We start from the raw sequence: 19,544 nt of genomic DNA, 5'->3' as shown, positions 1-19,544 counted from the left end.
GGGCATGTAGCTGTTGTGACATATGTGAAGCTGTGTTCTAATGGTTTGTCAAACCTGGTCAACTCCAAAATACCAAGCCTTTCCATTAACATGGAATTGAAATATAATGTTCTGGGGTAAATTCAAGGGCCTTGTCAATATTTCCAAAAATTTTGGGAAGGTAGGGAGGGGTGTTACATTTTGCTGGTCCCATCACAAGGAAATGTATCAAATTCGATGATAAAATTTTTCAAAACTTATGCACACAAACACTCACAGACAAACACGGCGCCACTTGCAGTTGAGAGAAATGTAAACACACATAAAGATGCAGTATTGAATCATAACTGAATAATATGAACACTAGCACCTACTATACTACTGTAATAATTTCACAGCTACCTCCTCTTGCTGTTGTGGTGAGCTTGTGTTGCAGGTATTTGTTCAAAACACCATGTGATGTTAATCATCTCCTTATGAGCAGCTGTCTCCAGAAAATTGTGGATCAAAGTAAAAAAGTAATTTCCCATGGCTCTTAGGGATTTTTCATCATGATTAGTGCAATATCATAACTTCTGAATAATACTGTGGGTTCCATACAAAGTGCCACTAATGATACTGGAAGTACTCCCAAGAAACAAAGTCATGACATTACAAGTAAAAGTCAAATTGTTTGATTTGGATCATAAATTGAGGTTCTACTGCTCAGGTTTCCCATTTCAGATAGATGATTCATCTTATAAACAAATGAGATATACCTACAGTATTGACATACACTGCATGGCACTATAAAGGTATTTTCTCTTCCGTATAATCTTCTTAATAGCATTGTTTTTTCTCTAGTGTGCTTCATCATAAGAATATAGTATATAATACATGTGACATACAAAATATGTGTTAACAAATTGTGTTGTCAGTAAAGCTTCTGGTCAACAGTAGGCTATTAGTAGTTAAGCTTTTTGGGCAGTCAGAAGTTATACTCAGATTTTCAACTGTGCAGGGGTCAGCACCCCAACCCCCTATGTTGTTCAAGGACCAGCTGTAGCTTGAATCATACAGCATGCAGCCTTTTTAGATTGGCTTGTTTCACTTAGTAATTTACACATTTTTCTTGCTGTTTTTTCATAGGTTGAGAGCTCATTTCTTTTTAGTGCTGAGTAATATTCCATTGTTGGATATATCCCCAGTTTATTTAAATCATTTTAAAATCGTGGTTTTTCAACTCAACTTGGGTCAACTTTTTAATCTGGATTCATGACTTTTCACATAAGTAGAAAATCAGTTTTCTCCTAAGACAAAGCAAACTCCACAGGCTGATTCTTGTCCTCAATGCCATGGTCTTATTCTCTCCTCTGCATTGTCTTATTCCTCCTTCTCCTGTCCCTTATGTCTTCCCATCTCCCTCCTTTCCTCCTCTTTCTTCTCCTCCCACTTCTTGTTGCAGGAGTTCTGTGATCTGTCTTTCTTGCTAGAATCCCAACTTTTGAGGGCAGGCATTATAACTTATGTATCTAGTGAGACCATAGCCCAACACACAGTATCTTCATTAAACCTGAAGTTACTGAAACACAGAGGTTTTCCTTGGTTGGCATCTGGTTTCCCGAATGTGTCCTGGATAGAGCAATTACTTCATAAGTAGCCTCCTGGTACATATGCCTTCATGCTTATTTGAGTGTGTGTGTGTGTGTGTGTGCGAGTTTGTGTGTTACACATAACAATATATATCCTTATTAGTGAAACTACCTGTATATTACTTCATGCAAGTATTGCAAAAACACTATGAGATATGTATCATTATTAGCTCCATTTTACAAATGAGAAAACTGTGACTCAGAAAGTTTGGGTATTTGATTAATTTTAAAATAATCATTAAATGGCACAGTCAAGAATTAAACCAAGACAACTTGACTCTGAAGACTGTGGTTTAACTATTACACTGTACAAATAAATGTGTGTACCAGTTTTATCACATAGAATGGTAGCTAAAATAAATTGGCAAACTCCAGTGTTTCTAAAGACATTACATGAAAGGTCTGTTAGCCCATATCTAATACAGAATAAGTTAATAAAAATCTATAATGGAAACTTAAAATCTCTAAGAAACTAATCAATGCTTTTAATCATTCTCTGACAAATATATTAGTGAATTAAACTCCATATGCTTGCTCAGAAGAAAGAAGAAAATTGCTCAAAATGTCATTTTGTCATCTTTTTGCTTAGACACATGAAATCACCTTATTTTGATTTACAATGGAGACTTGCAAAGATAAACACAAATCTTCCTTTCCCCGTTTATTTACTGGAGAAGCAGCGATATTCTAGCCTTTTGCTGATTGGGTGGGCACAGTCAATGAGCCAGCTTCTAAAATCTGAATGGTAGTCAGCAAATTACAAGATAGGTTAGCAATTTAGGTAATGTACTTTGGAAATTATAGCATATAATACATGTAACATACAAAATATGTGTTAACCAACTGTGTTATCAGTAAAGCTTAAGCTTTTTGAGATCAAAGACAAGAGAAGAGGAATAAAACCACACACACACACACACACACACACACACACACACACACACACACAAGGCCGAATTCTTGATTTTGATAATGTATGCTACACTGTGGATTTTAAAAGTCCTGTTCAGAAAAATTATCTTGAAATTTCACTGGTGAAAAGTCAGCATAAGGAAGGGTGACAGATGACAGAGCTTTAGTGAAGTACACAAATGAAGAGAAAAAATCATGCAGTTTGGGAGCCTAGATCCTTCTCTGAAAAGTATGAATCTTTCAAAAAGGCATAGCTAGACCTTGAAGATCATCTACACCAACAACCCTCCTTTTTTTCCCAAGATGCAATATGGTACCCATTCAAGGGTTTTATATTGTGTGGAGGCAAAGCAACTTCATCTTGGATGCTAATCCACCATGTTGACTTCTGATCAACTCCAGTTCTGGGAATGTCTCTAAGATTTCTACTTTCACATACTTACTGTAAATCCAGCCCTTAAGTCAAAACAACTTTGATGTTATTATAAACGCATACTTATCATCAACTCTGCCCTTAAGCAAATTCCCTATGGTATATAAGCCCTGGGTCTGGGGGTAACTGGGTGGGGATCCAACATCTTATCCTTCGGCTTTTTGTTTGTAGGTCTTTATTTAATGTTTCTTTCAAAGAAACTGAATGTGTCAGCCTCTTTCTTCAACCTCTCAGTCCCCTGGGCCTTGGGAAGAAGGTGTGCATATCCCTGCCTACTGCAAAACACACTAGAATCTCAGTTTTACCATGGTCTACCCTTGTACCTTGTGTAATGATTTTTGTGAACTTTAAGCCTCTGGCAGAATTAAGTGGGACATTCAGGAGATATGCACAAAACACCTTAGGTGATGCTATTTCCCTTCTTCATCACTATGGGTGAAAAAAACTAAGACTTCTGTGGTAAGCACTCAACAATGTTGCCTCTTTACTATCTAAAATGTATGTTTCCTTTCAGTCACAGCTCTGGTTTAAAGGAAGCATTTCCACAAAGGGTTATTGCTGTGATCTTCCTGGGCTTATCTTACCTTATCTCTCCAGCTAACATCTGTCCCCTTGATTCAGTGTTCAATACATTCCTTTCATCCTTTCCATTCCATTGAAATTTTTCTCTTCGACTTCACAAAACAAAACCACCACTCTCAAGCTTCAGATATTTTAAGGGTTTACAATAAAATCATAGCTTATATTTCTAGCATTATCTTCCATAAGCCTTCCTTTCACTTTCAACCCTCCAGTCATAGTAGCCTTTCCCCTACTAAAATATGTCAGATTCTCTCCAACTCCAGGGCCTTTGCACATGCTATTTCTGCTGCCTGGGCTGTATTCATCCTCACTTAGTTAATTCCTATTCCCATCCTCAGTTAGTTAATCCATATTACCTTTCAGTTTTCAGTGGTCAAGTCTGCTTATTCTGTGTTCTCATGGGCACCATACACTCCTGTTTTGAAAACATTCCTCATGATCATCACTCTGTACTTTGATCAATGCCTGTCCCAATGGACAATGTGAGCTATAAGGGTGGGGATTCTCTGCTTCTGCTAATCATGGTAGGTACTAAAACTATAGCTGATGTTTTAACTCACCAGTATCTGGGCAAAATGTAGCATTGCACTTCCCTGCACCCTCTAAGTTAGGAAAGGCCATGCAACTTGTTGTGGCCAATGGCAGGTAAGTAGTGATGAGGTATACCACTTCCTGTAGCATGGTCAGTGCAGGAGTCACTGTGTTTATTTCAGTTTTCTACTGCCTATCGTAAATGCCCTAACATTACTCCAAAATCTGATCCCCATCAGCCCTATCGGAACACTATTTAAGAGCTCAGTTACTTCAGCTGTGGCAAAATAGTTATGGCCCAGGTAAACAGAAGAAGATAGACTGCACAGTAACAAATTTAGTTAACAGGAAGCAATCCCAAATCTACAGGCACAGAGAAGAATAAGAGAGAAACTTCACCCTAATGAAATTTAGACTTGAGTTTTAGAAGATTTTCCTGGAAAGACTAAGTAGAGTCAAGAGTTAAGGTAAAGTGAAGGCATGAAAAGCAGAATGGTGTGGAATTTAAAAGATGAAGAACTGTAAAAGTTTAATTTAATTACGTACGATCTCTCAAAGACAGATCCACTGCAATCACGAAGAAGAATCACCCTTTTCTACACAGGGCCATTTTTCCACGATGCTACATTGGCCATCACAGAGCACAGTAAATTCATGATGAGATAATGCTGGAAAACAAATGACAGTAAAATCTTTGAAATGTCCATCTGTGTCTGTGGGGAAACGAGCAGCACACTTATGGAAAAGGAAGCCAGCTAAGGAGATAAGACTTCGACTTGAGAGGCTTTGTGATGATACAAAGATTCCTGGAAGGAGTAATGGGTAAGTCATTGCATCAGATTCAATATGTGTTGTGGAGCGTGTGGAAGGAAAGGTAAAATAGTAAAAAAAAAAAAAAAAAAAAATGATTGCAGCTGAAAAGGTTAACAGATTGTAAATAGAAGTTTTTTGTTTTGTTTTTTAAGCTCTTTAGTGGAGCTTGAAAGTTAAATGTCATAGGCAATAAAATTAAAAAGCCAACAAAACCTACAAATTCTATAGGGACTGTGTGACCCAAAATGCAAATTATGCTCATGGTTTGCAGACAGCTTGAGTCCATCACAATCACCAGGTAAATGGATTTTAGAGGAGGAACAAAAATCCAAATAGGTACATTGTTAAGTATGGATCTTTCACAATTCAAGGATGCTGTATACATTACTCATCTCATTCCTCCCAAATCTTCACATGCATGAGGTTGTACATGATCTATCTAACCTTACCTTACTTATGTCAGCTAGTGCCATTAACCCACTGAGGCTTCATGATCCAGACACTGTAGCCTTGTTCAGTTCTTCAGATTCATGTTCCCTGCCTTAGAGTTGCACATGTGGTTTCCTCTGCTGAGAATGCTGCACTTCAACCATATCCCTCTGGATTAGTTGTTCTCCTCAGGGGACATTTGAAAATGTCTAGAGGCATTTTTGTTTGCCACAGTTGGGCAAAAGTCCCAGTAAGTAAAGGCCAGAGATGTTGCTCTTTAAACATACTGCAGTGCACAGAACAAATCCCCACAATAAAGAATTATGCAGTCCCAAGAATCAGTGCCAAGGCTGAGGCACTCTGCTCTATATAACTCATAGTTATCTGTCTTTCAGGTTTCACTTCTCCTGGGATGCCTTCCTTGATCTCCATGATTAGATTAGGAAGTTCAAGTCACCTTACATTTCTACTTTGTAGCAATTATTGCAATTGAAATTAATCAATTTTCTGTTTAAGTATGTATGTAATCCAGTCAAAAGAATAGCTGGAAGGACATAAAGAAAGACATTGTAATTCCAAGAGTTTGGGAGGCCTAGGTGGGTGGATCACGAAGTCAAGAGATCCAGACCATTCTGGCCAACGTGGTGAAATCCTGTCTCTACTACAAATACAGAAATTAGCTGGGTGTGGTGTTGTGCCTATAGTCCCAGTTACTGGGGAGGCTGAGGAGCAAGAATTGCTTGAGCCCCAGAGGCGGAGGTTGCAGAGAACCGAGATCACAGCACTGCACTCTAGCCTAGTGACAGAGCAAGATTCCATCTACTGGTAACTGAACAGGAAAATGATCAAATTCCAGGGAATAATGGAAACATTTTTATCATTTCCCTTAGTCAGTGCTGTCATCTTTCAATGGATTCCCCAGTTCTTCCTTCCTTTACTTTTCTCCTTAAGAATCCAGATTCACTCAGAATGCCCTTGTCACTTACTCCCATTTCATTTTGAGGCTTCTTAAATCCAAGGCCCAAGACGGACATTTCAGTTTGTCCCTGGTCCTCCTGACATGACCCACAAACTCTTTTTAAAAATATTTTGCTAATAACAGTCACAACTTATGGATTGTCGTTGATGTGTTTCCATGGCCCTTAAACTTCCTATTTGAACAGGGATGAGAACAGAAATGAATGAAGTTCCAACAGCAGTTCTTGCTGCCACATCCACTGGGAAGAAATAGATAAGATAAATTAGGGAGAAAGAAGAGCTCCTGTACCTGGAAGTCAACACACATGTTCAATCTTCACTCCCAAGTCCTAAATCCTACCTCACAATTTTCTTGCTTTCTCCCTTCACTCCAAATTACCATAGTACTGCTTTCTTATCTTATTCTATTTGGGCTCCTATACCAAAATATTATAGATTGGGTACTATAAAGAGAAATATATTCTTATAGTTCTGGAGACTGGGAAGTCCAAGATCAAGGTGCCAGCAGATTTACTGTCTGGTGAGGGTCCCAGTTCCTCTTTCATAGATAGCCATCGTTTTCCTGTTCCTTCACATAGTGGAAGGGGTGAGGGATCTTTTGGGGGTCTCCTTTCCAGGGCATTAATCTCTTTTATGAGGGTGTTTCCCTAAAGTCCCACACTAACTAATCACCTCCCAAAAGTCCCACATCCCAAAACTCTTATGCTGGGGATTCAGTTTCGACATATAAATTTTGGTGGGAACCCAAACCTTCAGGCTATAGCACTTATTCTGAGCCTTATCCTTTCTTATTGCTACATATTTTACTTAGATGAACTTTCTCTAGGCTCCACAGCACCATGTGTCCACTCTATCCCAGCACCTATCATAATATGCTGTAATTGATATTTCTGGTGTTTCTTCCTATGAAATTGTGAGCTCCTGGAGTTGAGGAACCATGTTTTGACTATCTTTACATACAACATATGAGCAAAATGGCCTTGTTTCTATTCTGAAAGGGCAAATATTTATTAGAGAAACTCACTCTATTTTAAAGCTGAAAGTAATAATCTTACTCGTTTGTATTACAGTGAAACTCTGGTACATTTTGAGAAATTCTTTAGTTTTAAATCTCCAAAGACAATGATCTAACTATAGCACTAAAACTTATTTCATTCTTTGAATGAACATTCATAAAATTGGAAAAACAGTTGGTTAAGAAAGATATGGAAAAATACTTAACCTCATGAGTAATCAAATAAATACAACTTTAAAACAATTAAATACAATTTTTAGGTTGTTTTTAAATAAGATGAGACTAGTGTTGGCAAGAGTGTAGTCACATAGCCATTCTTATTCATCTTCAAAGTGTAAATTGCTAAAAAGTCTTCTTAAAGGCAATTCAGCAGTAAGTACCAACACAACTGAAATACAACTGATATCAACAATAGAAATGGGTTTGTTGTGATTTTCAAAAAGTAATTCCGAAGTATCGCAGCTCTTCCTCATTTCCTTCCTTTCCCACTCCCTCTTCACTTTCCCTTTCCTCTCTTGTAGATGACATCACTAGAAACCAAGAAGATGGTAAGGCCTGGAGGTGGCAGAGCTGAAGAGTTCAGAGAAGGAAGCCTGATGAAGAAATACAATTCTAATGGTAAACCTAGGGAATCAGGAAATCAATTTAACTAAGCCAGCTTCAGTTATGGCTTCTGTACAATCCAGTATTGTAAACCCATTAAATAGAAAGTCATCATAAGAAACCATTGGGAATAGAGGTTAATTAAATACATAATTAGAATCTGGTTTCTCACAAAGTCCTGGGAGAGACTAAAACTAAAAATTTTTCACTTGCACAAAAAGTGGTCATTTGCTTTGCTTTGGGTATTCTAATACCCTCCAAATTTATCTTTTAAAACCCAACATAAGATCATTTTTTAAAAATCATTTTTTATTATTTAATAATTGCTGGAGACAATTCAGAATCTTTCTTATGTTTTACACAGTCATTGCCAGCTACTCTTTATCTCTGTGGCTCTTGATTCAATTCAATTTGGCAGGCATTTATGGAGTGCCTACTGTGTACCAGGCACCATGCTAGGTACAGTATGTAAACATGAGTGTGACACCATCTCTGTTCTTACAGAGTACATGACCCCGCAGAAGAAACAGGCACAAATACAAATGTTGACAGAAAAATAAGATGTATCACAACTGACTTAGATACCAACTCCCACAATGGCACAGAGGAGGAAGCGAGGCAGTGCTCCCTGGAATGACACAAACAAAAACAACAGTATCTGAGCTTGTTCTTGAAGGACTAGTAGTTTACCAAGCAAAATGGAAAACAGAAATTGAGTCCAGGTCTAGATATCAAGAAGCACAAAGAGACCCAGAAAAGACCATGGAGAATTCAAAGACCAGCAACAGGCTTCAAAAGCCTTATGTGAATAGGGCATGCAGGGATTTGTTGGAGGCGAGGGTGGGTTTGAGAGCTGGAGATGAGATCAGTGAACACCATGCCTCTCTCTTGTATTAAAGAGGCCACAGGGAAGACAAAGCTCAGTTGTATTCAACAAAGTCCACTCAGGTAGCACCATGAAGGAAGGGATGTAACAGAGACAGGGGAGTAGTGGGATCGGTCAAGAGGGAATTTCAAAGGTCAAAGATGAAAGGATGGCCCGGTGCGGTGGCTCACACCTGTAATCCCAGCACTTTGGGAGGCCGAGGTGGGCGGATCACGAGGTCAGGAGATAGAGACCATCCTGGTCAACATGATGAAGCCCCATCTCTACTAAAATACAAAAAATTAGCCAGGCATGGTGGTGTGCGCCTGTAGTCCCAGCTACTCCAGAGCCTGAGGCAGGGGAATCTCTTGAACCTGGGAGGCAGAGATTGCAGTGAGCTGAGATCTCGCCACTGCACTCCAGCCTAGAGACAGAGCGACAGTCTGTCTCAAAAAAAAAAAAAAAAAAGAAAGAAAAGAAAGGATGTGAGTCAAAAAGGAGTTTGGCATGAAGCATCAACAGGAAGCTGCTTCTATAGCAAATCTTAGGATTTGCTCAGAGAATCTGAGGGTCTGGGTGGAGGGTCTTAGTTTCATTTCATACTTGATATGCATGGACCCTTCTCCTCTCACCCCCAGCACATATGAAGGGGATGGACAGTGTTGGAACAAGATGGTCTTGGATTCAGAAATAAAAGGAGTCAGAAGCTGAAGACCTAAGGGTAACACAAGACGTCCAGGTTCTGAAAGCAGTGCAACTTGGAATTTTTGGAAAGTGAATTGAGTTTCTGTAGCTGATTCTTGTTTATTTTAGGAAAATAAAAATTATTACTTTTTCTTTAAATGACAAAATTATATATATGTATTATGTACAGCATAATATTTTAAATATATATACATTTTGGAATAAGTAAGTTGAGCTAATTGACATTACTTAATTTTTATTTTTAGTGGTGAGAATGCTTAAACTCTATTCTGTTAGTATTTTTTAAAAACACATATGTTGTTACTAACAATAGTCATCATGTTATACAATAGACCTTTTGAACGTATACCTCCTCTCTAACTGAAAATTTGTGTCCTTTGACCAACATCTTTCTAACATTCCCCCACCCACACTTCCCAGTCCCCTGTAACCACCATTCTATGCAATTTCTATGAGTTTAACTTCTTTAAATTCTACATATAACTGACGTCATGCAATATTTGTCTTTCTATGCTTGGCTTATTTCACTTAACAAGATGTCCTCCAGTTCCATGTATGCTGTTGTTGCAAATAGCAGGATTTCCTTCTTGTTTATGGTTGAAGAGTATTCCATTGTGTATATATGCCACAATTTTTAAAATTTATTCATTCGTTGATGGACACTTAGGTTGATTCCACATCTTGGCTACTGTAATGCTGCAGTGAAAGTGCAGGCATCTCTTTGGACATACTGATTTCATTTCCTTTGTAATATACGCCCAATAGTAGGGTTGCTGGATCATATGGTGGCCCTATTTTTAACTTTTCGAGGAATCCCGTAACTGATTCTAAGTTAGTAGGGTAAAATTAAGAACAGGTGTTTAATTTGTGTTCCTGCAGAGATGTTTCTAGTAGTATGATTGTCACATGCAGCTGCTGGGGTCCGTGAAAGCACAGTTATAAGAGCTGGGGCATCAGCATCAGGCAATGAGAATCTGATTCCTGCTGCTTTCCTCACCAACTATGTCATCTCCAGCATGCTATCTAACCTGTGTGAACCTCAGTTTTCTCCTCTATAAAATGGAGACGTGCATTAATTAAGTGTTGTTGAAGGCACAAATGTATAGCATTCATGAAGGTCTTAGTCCTCTACTTGGCATGTGGTATGCAATAAATATTGACTGGTTGATTTGGCCCACAAGTGTTACAGTTCCCGATACTTGGAAAACTGATGTTTACCTTTTCAGTAGCTCTGATACCCATAGTTGATCCCCTGATCCCCTGAATCCACAGTGATCCAATGAGTGAAATCAGACAAAGATGTTTATCTCCACTTTTACAAATAAGGAGGCAGGCTTAGGGGGTTACACAGAAATTCCAAAAGTTGCACAATGAATACAGAATAAAACTGAGAATAGATTCCAAGTATTTAGACTAAGTTTTAACTGCCATATAATGTATTGCCCATCCTTTGATATTTGTCTTCTTCCACAAATATTATTGAGTTTCTGTGATGAGCTAATCCCTGTGGTAAATAGAGTATTCCATGTCCTGAGAGTGGAGGCTTAAGTATTTCACAATCCTGCGCTTCAAATCTCGCCCTCCTCCCATTTTATGATAAGAAATGTGTTGTATTCAACTCTCTCAGTGGAAACTAGTAGAGATCATGGCACAAAGTAAGTGCTCATTAAATAGTCAATGAGATTATTGATCAATGGATTATTCTAATACAATCTGTTCTATGACAACTGTCTCTAGAATCGCAGGTACTGAGCAGAAGGAGGAACCTTTTCTCTGCAGTACCCCATAGGTGTGCAGTAATGCATAGGCTTTGAAGACAAATAGACCAGTTTTAAATCCCAGCACTGTGTGACTTTGGGCAGCATGAAACTCAGTGAACTTTATCTGGAATAAACTTTATTTGAAGTTCATTCGGAACTTCAATGTCTTTATCTGGAAAATGCAGCCAATAACACTTGCCTGGCAAACTTGTTTTGAGAATTAAATGAGTTTGCCAGTTGAAAGTGCCTAGGTTAGTAGGCTGTCACGTAGGAAGTGCCAGATCAATGGTAGTGATTATTACTTGTGCAAGGTACAAGAGGTGGCATCAATTTGAGATTCACAAATATACTAGGTATATAGTGGGACCATCACCCTAACCTGAATTATGGCTGGAATATCCCATTGGGTTAAGCCACACTCTGAACACAGGGTTCCTTCTCAGATTGAGAAACCCTTTGTGAGCGTTCTCTTCACCACTGTACATGGGGAGGTAGGGACAAGTGCTGGCCTTCCACCACTGCTTCCTCTCACCTGGGGGGGTGGCTGAGTCATGCTGACTTGCACCCAGGACAGCTTGTGCCTGTGTCATTACAGTGCAGAGGTCTGCAGGCGCCACCAAAGTGAGTTCTGGCTTTTTATCCTCCTTGTTACAAAGGCCAGAATCACACATACAACAGAAATGTAAACAAATTTTCCAAGCCTCTATTTGTTCTCAAATTGGTCAATGTTTCCTGTCCCACTGCCCCCGAATTCCAACCCTCCACTCTAAACCTCAAAGACTAAAAATGCAAATAAGTGAAATCTTCAATAGTTATTGATTTGAAGAGAAACTTTGAGCTTGAAACCTTGAATTTTTTTTTTTTTTTTAGATTATTTGTAACACTTTAAGTAAAAACTTGGACAACAATTTAATTTCTGCCTATTTTTGAAAATGTTCATAGAATAATCGAACCCAGAAATATGAAGGATTAAAACCTAGAAATCCAATAAATAAAAAATGGAAACAATCTTAATGATAAATAAGAGGAAAATAATCAACTAAAATTGTGAAATTGTGACACACTTATATATTGTAATATTATCCCTAAAACAATGCTAGTTTTAGTGACATTAGAAAAATGTTTAAAATATGATGTTTAAAACAAAGACAGAAAACTCTGCATACAGCAGGATTCCAATTGTTAAATATGTTTAAAATGTACCAAGACTACTTCTATATATGATTATAATGATTATTATTTTTACCTGTTCTTTATGCATAACCACCTTTATACAACAAATGCTTAAAATCACATATATTCAAAAATGTTTGAAAAATGTAATAGTATAATTTTCAATCGTCTTTGCCCTTGAAAGGGAGTTCTAAGACCAATCACGTCAGTAAGAACTTAACTAGTAAACACTTGTCTCTCATGAAGTTCTAGTCATTCTCATTGACATGAACAAGTTAAAGACTGGGCAACAAATGTGTTCATGAAGAGTCAAGTGCTGTCTGAGTTGCCGAATTTCTGGAGAACAGTATTGTATGGAATAAAATGAAAATAAAATCCTGGATTGAGAGTTAGGAGATGAAAGTGTTAATACTAGCTGTGCCGCTAAATGGCTGTAGAGCTGGACTAGCTTACTTCCCCTCTTTGTTTTTGACTTGTTTCATTTGTAAAATGAGAAAAAATCATTCCTTCACTCATTCATTTATTCACTGTTTTAAGAAACATTTCTCAAGGTTATCTTGTAGCTTGAGTACTGTTGTAGACACTGAGAACAGATCAGTGGAAAAAAACAAATGTAGCTCTTACCTTCAGAGAACTTATGGTCCAGTGGGGAAGACAAACCATGGATTACTAAGTAAATATGTGTAATAGTGTCAGGTGCTGTGAAGGAAAATGAAGCCAGGTAAGGAGAAAGAGAGCAGCCTGCAAGGTCCCTAAGGAGGTGATTTGTAAGTAGATAACTGAGTGAAACATAGAAGCAAATCTTGCTGCAATCCAGAGGGGAGGGTGTCCCAAGCAGAGGGAACAGACTATGCAATATATGGGAAATGGAAGTGTGGCTGGAGTCGAGAGACTCAGGCAGAGAGTGAAGAAAATGAAAGTCAATTCTTTTCCCCTGCCGTTTAACCAAATAGAATCCATGGGAGAGCCCGTCAGCAGGCTCAAAATGCTCCCGGCACACCTGAGCTCTAAAGTCCAAGGCCTTCACACAGGGAGTGCATTACAGGAACTTCATCAGTTCTGCCGTGATGCTTTGAAGGCCCGCTGTGCAACTATTAGCTGATCACATTTAACAAACAGTGACGCAGTCACCAGGCATGTTTGTGCCCAAGCAGGTGATGATTTTCTCTCCACTGACTCCAGTCAAGGACTTTTCGCTTCCAGGTTTCAGGCTCCAGGTGACGTTGGGCACACAAGGTCAGGAGGAAAGTGAACAGGTCACGCACCGAGCAGGTGACATGATCGGTGCTCAGCTCACATTTCAAAGAGCCCACTTTTCCTCCTATGTGTCAAGCACACAGTTACTTTGAATGCTGCAGAGTAGGATGATTCATCAATTTCCAAACCCTTGAGAAAGGAATCATTGTTTAGATATTTTAAATGTTTTCCTACCCCTTACAGAGGTAGCTATAGCTCAGGAAGATGAACTGAAATGAAGGTAAGAACAAAAAAAGAAGCAATTGGTCTCATCTATAATTATAAGCCCTATCATTTATTGTGCACTAATAGTCGCATTTCCAAGCAGACATTATTAATTAGTGAAATAACGAGGCAATTTGCATTCACCCTGATTCAGAAAAATTCAAACTACTTCAACCAACCAAACATAGGTAACTCAGACTAATTACTTTTTGCTTTTTTATTAGATGGGGAAACTGAGGCATAGAAATGGAATGGATCATGAAATGAAGTAAAGTAAAAGAAGTTTTAGTCAAAGCTTCATAGAAATCAGACTTTCATCAAGGATGAAAGTGAATTGGGATTATTTGTAGAGACGTATTAGAGTAGAAGGAGGTTAATCACTTTCTGACTAGGTTAACCTCTTGAGTATCACCATCAGCTTTGACAGGTTATCTAAGCTCTCTGAGTCAGTTTCTCTTCCCATAAAATGGAGCTGTCAATACTCATCTGACATGCATGATTGTTCTGCAGAATAAATGATAAACCTGTGTGCTTGCAAAGCAAAAGTGGGTTGTCATGTGAATGGATAGCTATTGCCCAGAGCCCAGAAGAAACACCATTTCAGGAGCAGGGTGGGGAGGAGGCTCTGCATTAACCTAGAGTGTGTTGGGCTACATAGTTCTGGAAGAACTTCTATCCAGCAATCTGGGACCACACAACAGAAGGAAATTAAAATCAGCTTAAGAAAAGTGTGTGATGTCTAGTTGGGTTTCTAGTCTGAGGCATACAGAAGAATGCTGGCAGGTCTGTTTTCCACAAAAAAAAAAAAAAAAGAAGGAAAGAAAGAAAAGAATACAGCCAGGAGGGTTTGGAACCAAGTGGTTCCAACCATATATCCAACCATCCAATGAACTCATTCTGAAATGAGTTGATTTGTGAGAGCATTTGTAGGCCTGCTTTAACAGGATGGTAGGTTTGTGACACAGAGAAGCTCTCATGGCTAAAATGTTTAGCTCTGTGCAATTAGAACTGACAGCATATATCTAAAAAAATGGCATTCACAAGTACTTCATGCACTTTAGGAAAACACGTATATTGGATAAATATAAATAGCACAGGTGGCCAGGAGTGTTTTCCCATGTTAGTTTCTTTTTGTTTTGTTTTGTTTAAACAAGGGTCAACCAGTCTTCTGAGGTAAAAGAGAAGAAACAATAAATAATCAGAGACACAATCTCATGAAGGCTCTTTGTTTTTTAAACTCAAAGAAACAGAAGCTGAGAGAGGTTTAGTCACTTCACTCAGATTACAAAGTGTAGACAGTGTTAAATCAGAATCCTGAGTCAGGGATCTTCCCTTCCAAGCAAGGTGTTTTCTTACTTCACCCAACATGGCTCTTCATGGATGCACCTTCCTGAGTTGCAGCCAGCTCTTCGGAGGGTAGGATGACTGTCACTTCTGAGTCTTAAGATCAGGCCATGATGTGGTTTGGCTATGTCTCCGCCCACATCTCATCTTCAGTTGTAGCTTCCATAATTCCCACGTGTTATGGAAGGAAACTGGTGGGAGTTAACTGAGTCATAGGGGCGGTTTCACCCATACTGTTTTAGTGGTAGTGAAAAAGTCTCACAAGATCTGATGGTTTTATAGGGGAAAGCAAAGCCTTTTTCCTTGGTTCTCATTCTCTCTTGCCTGCTGCCATGTAAGACGTGCTTTTCGCCTTCCAGCATGATTGTGAGGCCTCCCCAGTCATGTGGAACTGTGAGTCCATTAAACCTCTTTTTCTTTATAAATCACCCAGTCTCAGGTATGTCTTTATTGGCAGTATGAGAAAAGACTAATGCAGGTCACTCAGGATTCTCACCCCAACGAGAATAAAATGAAAAGCAAAGTGGTTAAGCAAAAGCAATATGCTGTTTGGACTTGGGGATCTGGCTGTGATCTCAGATAAGTCAATGAACTTCACTGAGTGTCAATTTCCTCATCTGTTAAATATGGATAATGGAGGCTACCTTGCTGATTTGTCTGAGCATCGAATGTTAATCCCAGCACTTTGGGAGGCCGAGGCGGGCGGATCACAAGGTCAGGAGATCGAGACCATGGTGAAACCCCGTTTCTACTAAAAATACAAAAATTAGCCGGGCGCGGTGGCGGGCGCCTGTAGTCCCAGCTACTCAGGAGGCTGAGGCAGGAGAATGGCGTGAACCCGGGAGGCAGAGCTTGCAGTGAGCCGAGATTGCGCCACTGCACTCCAGCCTGGGCGACAGAGCGAGACTCTGTCTCCAAAAAAAAAAAAAAAAGAAAATAAGTGAAATACGTTAATAAAGAAGAAAACAGCAAAGAAACATCCCTGTTCTTTCTCGTTCTGCTTCACTTTCTTCTCTTCAATGCTATTATTATCTTTTATCATTTTACCCTCGTTCAATGGCATGAAAATAGCTTCTCATTTCATCTAGATCTTCATCACATATATTTGATTTGATTTGATTTTCTTTATTGGGCTCTAGGAGCGTGAACACAGTACAGACTGCCTTATATTGGCCTTATCTTTCTTCAAGCCACACTCATCTTTCTGAATAACCTGAATGAAGGCAGGAAGCAGGATGACAAGAGGCTCTGCATCTTTCCCTATTTATCAATCGGTAGGAATAATGTAAGGATTATATGTTTTTCTCCACCATGGACTGTAATATTCTATTCTATTGCCTTGAATTGCTTGTGATAAGGAGGGAGTGTTTGTTAAATATTATCTAGCTAATAGTACCCTTATTTGTATAGGGCACCTGTTATCCCAAGGTTTCACTTTACCCTACAAATATCTCATTATCTAAACGATACATCCCAGTGCCGCCAATAGCCAAATCTCCTCCACAACCTTAGTTTCCAAAAGAACTAAAAGTTCTAGAAAGAATTCTTTGGTTGTGTTTCTAGGCTGTTTTCCCGCCCCTTGGAAAATATTGTGTCACATGTTGAAAGGAGACTTTATTTTTCTGTTGAGACCCAGGAAGCAATAAGGTCTGAGGTACTGGCTTGGGAGACAGGAGGTCCATGCTTTGATGGTGATTGTGGTGGTTATTTTGATGGTAACATACTTGATCACTTACCACATGGCTTGCGATTCTTATGTTTTAATTGATTTAATTCTAACCAAAATACAGGTTAGGGTATTTTTGATATAGGTAACACAAGAATCAACTAAGAATGGTATAAATAAAAGAGAATATTATTATCTCACTTAAAACACTCGTGATGGTAGGATGCTTTCAGGATTGGTTCCACACCTTGGGATTCTCCCCTCTTCACCCTGTTGGATTTTGCCTTCAGATGATTTCTCTCAATGAACACAAGGTGGCTATTGTAGCTCCGGGCATCATCATAACATGCAAAATTTAAAAAGGGAAATGAATATCTGTTTTTGATCCCCTTTTTAAGAACAAGGAAAATTTCCTAAAAGCCCACTAGAGAACTTTTCTCCATGTGTCATTGAACCCATGTCCATTATTAAGACATTCACAGGCAAGGGAGGAAAGCTGCTGCACTTGGCTTAAATTGGCCAGTGTATGCCCACATGTGCGCGTGCACACAGACACACACACACACCCCATTCCACAGATTGCACACAGACTCTCATAAAGCAAAAGAATGCCAATTAACTCATCAAGATTAAGGTTCTATTAGCAGGCAAAAGCAGAAAGAACAACCATCAGCTACGTAGCTATTGCTAGCCTGAGAAGCAGAGGTTCAGAGTAGTTATTAACTATATCAGTCAGGGTAAATTGACAACTGTGACAAAGGACTTTAAAATATTAGTGGACTAATAGAATGAAAATTTCTATCCTCCCATTCAGCTGGCAATAGAGAAAGAGAGGGAAAATTGTCCATGGAAAGTTCTGGGTCAGGCCTAAAAGTGCTGCGTATCACTCAGCTCACATCCCATTGGGTGTAACTCAGACCCCCGGCCACACAACTGCAAGGGAGAGAAAGAAAGGGGAGCACTCTCCCATGGTCACAGAGCAGGTGGCCCAGCAGAGATGTCATGCCAAATAGGTCTTATGCATGGGTGAAGCCACGTTGCCTGTCATCCTGATAGTCCTCCTACCTGTGTGGCACTTTTAGCTATCAATGAATTTAATTTTCCTATCAACACATTTCCTGCTGAAACCATCTATGATAATTCCTGCCCTTATCATGGTACCTAAATTGTCCTTTTAAAACTCACTCCAGATCTTGCCTGAGGTCTCAATTTCCTTGACCTCTTGGATATTAGATATTATTGGCTCCCTGTTCTAGAACCATCACCTTTCCTCAGTTCTCAGACATTAACTATTCCTGTCTTTCTGCCAGTCCATCCTTTCCCATTACAGTTTTTTTTTTTTTCTCCTTCTTTCTGATCCCAGTTCTTTTCCCTCTACCCATCTCCCTGTGGACAACTCTGCCCATGATGATGGCTCCATTCTGATCTTTATATTCACGTCTGCAAAATGCACATTATTATTCTGAGCCTGTCACCTGACCATAGGCAGTAATTCAGATGCTAACATTATTACAATGACTACTGTTACCTATATTCACACTATCATTATTATTACTCCTACAAATGTCTTGGTACATATCAGATATTATGGTAAGTACTTTTCTCATTTTATCTTTTAAACCTCTCATAAATCCTAGGGATTTTTTTCCCCACCCCTCACTTTTGTTTTAGGAAAGAAAGCTGAGGTTTATAGAGAAAAATAAAATGCTACTAAGTGGAAGAACAGGATTTCCAAACTAGACAGTCTGACTCCAAAACCAAAACTGTTAGCCCGTATGTGCAATTGCTTCTCAGACCTACAGGACTCTGCAAAAGATACTTGAGTTCCCTTCAAGTACTCTGAGCTTGACCCAAAGCTAAGCACATAGTAAGTGTAGACAAGTGCTAAATATAAACTCATCACACCCAACAGCAAGTAGATCCTCTTCTGACAAAATCTGCATCTCCTAAATTCTTCTTTTCACTATTTTTTCTCTAATTATGTTTATATTGTTTCATCCTTGTTGATACATGCTCTTAGAGACATGGACAATGGCATCAGCTACAATTTATCAAACACTTATCCTGTTCCAGACAATGCTCTTCACACTCTAACCCTATGAGATTAGTCTCATTATTATTCCCATTTTACAGATGGGAAACAAGCTTAAAGACTGAGTGGATGAGATGGGGTAATCACATAGAAGTTCAACTCTACCATCCACATTCCTATCCTTTAAGTTCTATTGCCTGTGGCAATGCCACTAACTCCAGTACATTTGTTTCATAGAGTCTCTTGAGGCTGTGTTTGTTCCTTCTTAGTCCTGTTGCCAAGACCCAGAGTAAATTCTCAAGTATCTGATTACAGAAACAGCCTCCTTGCTAAGCTATAACTAGTCCCCTCACCCTTTTACATTAATGTTAGTAGATACCATTATTTTAATTGACCCCATTATCTGCTCTCCTGGTGTCTATTAATAGCATTTTCCAAAATCTTCACTCTGTATTAGTCAAATGATTACTTGTGTCTACATAGGACATATTTATCATTCTCTCCATTATTTAAGCTTAGTAAGGAGTATTGGGTGGGGCTTTCAAAGCACCCTGCACATCAGACTATGAGGAATCCAGGCATCATCTCCCAGGATTATTCTCTTTGTTTCCTCAATCACTTTCTACTTTGTT

The 19,544-nt window shown here is 39.0% G+C and overlaps 1 long non-coding RNA gene across 1 annotated transcript; it reads left to right on the top strand.

Moving 5' to 3' along the window:
* The first annotated feature begins 4,779 nt into the window (after nt 1–4,779).
* On the top strand, nt 4,780–16,884 carry LOC103887124. Its single transcript, XR_002524008.2, has 4 exons — nt 4,780–4,890; nt 7,825–7,921; nt 9,410–9,492; nt 16,354–16,884. It is a non-coding gene; the product is annotated as an uncharacterized LOC103887124 (long non-coding RNA).
* The last annotated feature ends 2,660 nt before the right edge of the window (nt 16,885–19,544 follow it).

The sequence above is a fragment of the Papio anubis genome, chromosome 8, assembly GCF_008728515.1.
Source record: "Papio anubis isolate 15944 chromosome 8, Panubis1.0, whole genome shotgun sequence".
NCBI classification, from domain to species: Eukaryota; Metazoa; Chordata; class Mammalia; order Primates; family Cercopithecidae; genus Papio; species Papio anubis.
Note: the sequence above shows the minus strand (reverse complement) of the source record. Positions and strands in the feature narration are given on the sequence as shown.